Raw genomic sequence first — 7435 nt, 5'->3', positions numbered from 1 at the left:
TTTTGCAAAGTTGAAGAATTTGAACAACTGAGGAATTTCAAAACTGAGGAAAAACTCAAATTGAAGATTTTCAACTTTTGTGGTGGCGTGACCCACCGTATAAGAATGATGATTTCAGACACCGCGTACAATTGTCGTAGGGTTCTGAGAATCAAATTCTTCATTAATTTCTTCACACTTAGAGTGTTATTCTTCATTGATTGAAGAAAAACGTTTCTTCATGTGTTGCACATCTAAGTCATCAATTTTGCATAAGTGTTAGGATGAGTGCCTTTTCAAAGTACATTCAAAGATTCTAAGATATTTAGCTCACACTGCAACTTGCTAAATCTCTTCTCATCCAAGGGCTTAGTGAAGATATCGGCTAGCTGTTCTTCAGTCTTCACATGCTCAATAGAAATGTCGCCCTTCAACACATGATCGCGAAGAAAATGATGACGAATCTGAATGTGCTTTGTCTTCGAGTGCTGAACTGGGTTGTGAGCAATCTTGATGGCACTCTCATTGTCACAGAGGAGAGGCACATTCTTCACGTTGACGCCATAGTCCTTGAGTGTTTGCTTCATCCATAGCAGTTGAGCACAGCAAGAACCAGCAGCAATGTACTCAGCTTCAGCAGTAGACAGTGATACGCAGTTCTGTTTCTTCGAGGACCAACAGACCAAGGATCGTCCGAGGAAATGACAAGTACCAGATGTTGACTTGCGGTCCACACGGTCACCAGCATAGTCAGAATCAGAATATCCAATGAGATCAAAATCCGAGCCCTTGGGATACCATAATCCTAGTGTTGGTGTGTGAGCTAGATATCGAAGAATATGCTTCACAGCCTTATGGTGTGATTCCTTCGGTGCAGCTTGAAATCGGGCACACATGCAAACACTAAGCATTATATCTGGCCTAGATGCACATAAGTACAATAAAGAGCCAATCATGGAGCGGTATACCTTATGATCGAAGTCAATACCATTTTCATCAGTGCATAGATGACCATTTGTGGGCATAGGAATTTTGATGCCTTTGCAATCTTGCATGCCGAATTTCTTCAGGACATCCTTGAGGTATTTCTCCTGAGATATGAATATGCCATTGCGCTGTTGACGAATTTGAAGACCTAAGAAGAATTTCAACTCTCCCATCATAGACATTTGATATTCTTCACTCATCATATAGGCAAATTCATCACTATAACGTTGGTCAGTACAGCCAAAGATGATATCATCAACATATATTTGGCACACAAACAGTTCACCATCATATGATTTAGTAAAGAGAGTGGGATCGAATGAACCGGGTGTGAAGCCTTTCTTCATGAAGAATTCCTTCAATGTATCATACCACGCCCGTGGGGCCTGCTTGAGGCCATAGAGGGCCTTGTTAAGTCTGAAGACTTTGTCAGGATGTTTTGGATCTTCAAAACCTGGGGGTTGAGCAACATATACTTCTTCCTCGAGCTTACTATTGAGGAATGCACTTTTCACATCCATTTGGTATAAGATGATATCATGATGGTTAGCATAAGCAAGTAATATGCGAATAGCCTCAAGTCTAGCAATAGGTGCAAAAGTTTCATCAAAATCAATTCCTTCAACCTGTGTGTAGCCTTGAGCTACTAGTCGTGCCTTATTCCTCACCACAACACCATTTTCATCTTGCTTGTTGCGGTAGATCCACTTTGTGCCAATGATGTTATGCTTGCCAGGATCGGGACGATTGACTAGTTCCCATACGTTGTTGAGCTTGAACTGATGTAATTCTTCTTGCATGGCCTGAATCCACTCAGGCTCCAGAAATGCTTCATCTACCTTAGTGGGCTCTGTGATAGAGACAAAAGCAAAGTGCCCACAAAAGTTAGATAGATGTGAAGCTTTTGAGCGTGTGAGAGGACCTGGTGCTCTAATGTCATCGATGATCTTCTCCACTTGCACTTCTTTTGCAACGCGAGGATGAGCTGGTTGTCGTTGAGGAATTTGATCAGCATTTTCTTCAGCATCAATTTCCTCAGCATTTTCTTCAGGTGCATCAGCTCGACGTTCTTCACGTTCTGGAATGAATTCTTCAGCAGATTCTTCAGTAGGAATGACATCTTCAGTAGCCTTGTGCTTGATAGAATCCTCAGGTGCTGGTTCATCTAACACAGAAGGTAGGTGCTCTCTTTGCGAGCCATTAGTTTCATCGAACCGCACATCTACAGTTTCAACAATCTTGTGAAGAACATTGTTGAAGACTCTGTAGGTGTGCGAGTCCTTTCCGTAACCAAGCATAAAACCTTCATGTGCTTTCGGTGCAAATTTAGAGTTGTGATGAGGATCTCTAATCCAGCATTTAGCACCGAAGACTTTGAAATAACTCACATTGGGTTTCTTGTCAGTGAGGAGTTCATAGGCAGTCTTCTTGAAGAATTTGTGAAGATATACTCTGTTGATGATATGGCACGCAGTATCAATTGCATCAACCCAGAAACGACGAGGGGTTTTGTACTCATCGAGCATAGTGCGAGCCATCTCAGCAAGAGTCCTGTTCTTGCGCTCCACGACGCCATTCTGTTGAGGAGTATAAGGAGCAGATAACTCATGAGTAATACCAAGTTCATCAAGATAGTCATCGAGACCCGAATTCTTGAACTCAGTGCCATTGTCACTTCTGATGTGCTTGATCTTCACACCAAAGTTGGTTGAAGCCCTCGAGGAAAATCGTTTGAAGACTTCCTGCACTTCAGTTTTGTAAGAGACAAGGTGTACCCATGTGTAACGAGAGTAATCATCAACAATAACAAAGCCATATTGAGATGCTTCATTTGAAACAGAGGAATAATGATTAGGACCGAAGAGATCCATGTGAAGCAATTCGAATGGACGAGTAGTGGTCATGATAGTCTTCGCTGGATGCTTGGCCTTGGTCATCTTTCCAGCTTCACAGGCACCGCATAAGTGATCCTTGAGGAATTTGACATTCTCAATGCCAATGACATGCTTCTTCTTCGCAAGCGTGTGCAAATTCCTCATGCCTGCATGACCAAGTCGTCGATGCCATAGCCATCCTTCTGAAGCTTTTGCAAGTAGGCACACGGCTGGTTGTGAATCTGCAGAGAAATCAACAATATACAAGTCTCCTCTCCTAAAGCCTTCGAAGACTTTGGATTTGTCAGCTTCCATAATCACAACACAACGATACTTGCCAAAGACAACAACCATATCAAGATCACAAAGCATTGAGACAGACATAAGATTGTATCCTAAGGACTCAACAAGCATGACTTTGTCCATGTGTCGATCCTTTGTGATAGCAACCTTACCTAGACCCAATACCTGACTTTTGCTTTTGTCAGCGAAGATGATATGCTTCATGATGTGACGCTGATAAGGGAGCATCCATCAACAGATTCTTGTCACCAGTCATGTGATTTGTACATCCACTATCAAGTACCCATTCAGTGGCTTTGGGTTGATCATCCTGCAGATGAATTAGTGCAACTTACGACCTCATATACTTCAGCAGTGAAGAATATGATATCACAATTCATCAGATCAATTTCATCAAGCAGTAAGACAGATAAAACAGAGGGAGGACGTGTGAAATGAAAGTTCATTTCATCATGGTTAGCCTGCGTCCTTTCAGGCAATTTGTCAGGTCCCCAGCAAATTCTTCAGACGTTACAGCACGTCTGGAGACCTGACCCTGCAGAAGAGATTAGTTCTTTTTCTTCACCACCCACATCTGAAGGGGTGGCAAAGAGTTCATCACTCTGCGAGCTCCATATGAGAATGGTGGCATAGCGGCCAAACCATTTCGTTTCACATAAGAGGGGTTAGGGTAAGCATATGAATAAGCAGAGAAATTCTTCGAGGACTTATGAACATAATGATTAGAAGAATAATGCTCATATTCATAGCCCTTGGCTCTTCCCTGCGAAACAGAGTTGTTAGCACGATGATGTTCATATGAGGACTTTGATCCATGTGAGGAATTTGATCCCCTTGAGGAATTTGGTCCGTATGAGGACTTGGATCCATATGAAGAATTTGGTCCATATGAAGAATTTATCTGGGGTTCCTTTTCTTCACAGGTGGTGTCATGAGGACATTCACCTGAAGACTTTCAAGGCAACCTTTTGGGAACCCAGATTTTCTTCATAGGGGAACCGTTCCTGCAGTTAGTGCCAACATATCTAGCAAATACTTCACCATTCTGATTTTTGAACAGTTTATAGTTGGAGTCAAATGACTCATCAGAAGAATGAGAAGATTCACATGTATAGCCAGATAAATTAGATGGATCAACTGGAGGTCCCTTTGCAGCAACCCATGAGGTTTTGGGGTACTGCTCAGGCTTCCAATATGTACCATCAGCATTGAGTTTCCTCTCAAAGGCAATACCCTCTTTCCTAGGGTTCCTGTTGAGGATCTGCTTTTTAAGCACATCACAAAGAGTCTGATGCCCTTTGAGGCTTTTGTACATGCCTGTCATGTACAATTCCTTCAGCCCTGCATCGTCAGTGATACTAGCAATGTCCTCAGATGAGGAATTAGTGATAGCAGAGACAGGTGAAGAATTTGTAACATTAGAAGCATTTGAACATTCAGGTGAGGAATTAGCAGATTCTCGTTCAATGCATTTTAAACATGGAGGAATGAATTCTTCCTGAGCAGCGCTGATTTGTTGAGCAAGTAATGAATCGCGCTCCTTCTGAAGATCCTCATAACTCACTCTTAGCTTCTCATGATCAGACAAGAGAGAGTTATGCTGATCTTGAAGGGAGTCATACTTAGAATGAAGTCTCTGAAGACTTTCAGCCAAAGCTTTTGACTGATCCATTTCTTCACCCAACATATCATCGCTCTTACTAAGCATTTCGTGAGCTTTTCCAAAGCTCTTTGTTGTTTAGCAGCAAGGGAAGCAAGTTTGACATAACTGGGTCCAAATTCATCACCAGATTCATCATCACTGGATCGACAGATAGCATTCAGTTACCTGTTCACCATCTGCCATAAGACATGGTGAGGAGGATGATGATTCTGGTTCAAATGTCATTGACTTGAGAGATTCCTTGAAGTCCTCGAACCAAGGATCGTGACAGGTTCGATGGCCTTCGTAGACATCAGAGAGGCGGTCCCAGATAAGCTTCGCATGATCGAGATGCATGACGTTCCTGAACTGATTTCGAGACAGACAGGAGCAGATGACGTCCTTCATTGTGAGGTTGAGAAGGGTGTACTTGCGAATGTCATCAGCTTCCGCCGTCTTGCACAGATCGGTCAGACCAATTTCAGTGACGGTCCACAGCTCGCTGTTCATCGCCATGAGGCGCTTCTTCATCATGGCCTTCCACTTGGGATACTCGTGACCGTCAAAGATAGGGCATGTCACTTTCTTCATACCTGCGGTCGACATAACTAAAACTCTAGGTGATTAAACCAAAATCACACAGAACAAGGGAGTACCTTGCTCTGATACCAATTGAAAGTGCGTTATATCGACTAGAGGGGGGTGAATAGACGATTTTTATGAAATTCTTCACTGAGGAATTTGCTAGTGAGGAAATTCCTTAGCGAAGAACTACTAGCAGCGGAATAAGTACTCAGAAGTAAACATAGCAGAATACATGCATGGTCATCATGATGAAATGAAGACAAACACAGAGTACATGAAGCGTAAACACAGGATAGCACAAGATGAAAACAAACAGACTGAAGAAATTGAACTAAGAAAATTGAGAAAGTCTTCAGTCAAAGTCTTCAAACACAGATATGAACAAACACACAACACAGTAATGAGGAAATGAAAGTGTTGAGGAAATAGAACCAGTAGGCTTGGTGAAGACAATGATTTGGTAGACCAGTTCCAACTGCTGTCTCAGTTGTACATCTGGTTGGAGCGGCTGAGTATTTAAACTCGAGGACACCTAGTCCCGGACACACAGTCCTCACCGTATTCTCCTTGAGCTAAGGACACACAGTCCTCGCCCAATCACTCGTGGTAAGTCTTCAGGTGACTTCCGAACCTTCACAAACTCGGTCACTCGGCGATCCACAATTCCTCTTGGATGCTCTAGACCATGACGCCTAACCGTCTGGAAGAAGCACAGTCTTCAAAGGTAACAAGCGTCGGATCCACGCAGGATCAATCTCTTCAGTGATGCTCAATCACTTTGGGTTTGTAGGTGTTTTGGGTTTGGGTTTGGATTTTCCTCACTTGATGATTTTCGCTCAAAGTCCTCGGAGGATGGGATGCTCTCAAATGACAAGTGTCAGTTCTCGCGGAGCAGCCAACCAGCTAGTGGTTGTAGGGGGCGGCTATTTATAGCCTAGGGAGCAGCCCGACATGATAAGACATAAATGCCCTTCAATGATATGACCGTTGGATGGATAAGATATTTTGGGACAGCTGGCGCGTAGCACAGCAACGGTCGGAAATTTGAGGTACAAATTCCTCAGGGCTATCATGTTCCTCACTGTGTAGGCAATTCGCACTGGCGAATTCCTAACTCCTCAGTCAGAGCAAAGTCCTCAGTGACCAGAAGAACTGCGTCTCTGTCACTGAAGAAATTGACTGAACTGTATGAGATTTCCAATGGCTTCACTCGAAGGGATTGGTAGGTGTAGGATTTGAGTTGAGCATCACATGGAAATTTTCTCCTTAGTATTTCCTCGACCCCCTTTAACAGTACGGTGTTTCCTATGACTCAAGAAAGAGAAAATGAAACAACAAAAACAAAAGTCTTCACGCTTCATGTTCCTCGAATGAATACCAAGTCTTCAGGGTCACACCAATTTCTTCACTTTCAAAGTCTTCAGAAAGTCTTCAGAATATCAAAGTCTTCAGTTGAAGAACTTCTTTTTTAGGGGTCGACTTTCTCTGTAAATATCAAACTCCTCATAGACTTATAGACCTATGTATACTCATAAACACATTAGATCCTTAACCTATAAGTCTTCAATACACCAAAATCACTAAGGGGCACTAGATGCACTTACAAGAGCGGCTGCTCCCCATTGAAGTCGCTCACTGGCGTCGGCATTGAAGCGCCACGCCGATCGAGGGTGCCGCCAACGACGCGTCCCCGATGGCCGCACCTATTCAATGTCGGAGACACGTTTGCTAGACGGGACAGGACGGCTATCTACCACGCCCGTTCAATGCCCCATCCATCTGTATGCCGCCATTAAGCAGGATCGTCGGCCGAGAAACCCACTCTGATATCGCGCATTGACGCACCTGGACGCCGGGCCTCACCGGAACGCGTTCTTTAATGGCGGCCACACCCGGCCTACTCCACGCCACAACATCAGCCGCTCCACACCTCCTTCCTGCCACCGCATCCGCCATGACTGGAGGTGGCAGCGCTCTATGGGAGAGCCTATCGACGGAGACGAAGCACGAGCTGGCCGCCTGGGGGAGCCACCGTGCCAGGCGGATCGAGACCGGCCTGCCGACC

This window comes from Triticum aestivum, chromosome 6A (assembly GCF_018294505.1).
Source record: "Triticum aestivum cultivar Chinese Spring chromosome 6A, IWGSC CS RefSeq v2.1, whole genome shotgun sequence".
NCBI classification, from domain to species: Eukaryota; Viridiplantae; Streptophyta; class Magnoliopsida; order Poales; family Poaceae; genus Triticum; species Triticum aestivum.
Note: the sequence above shows the minus strand (reverse complement) of the source record.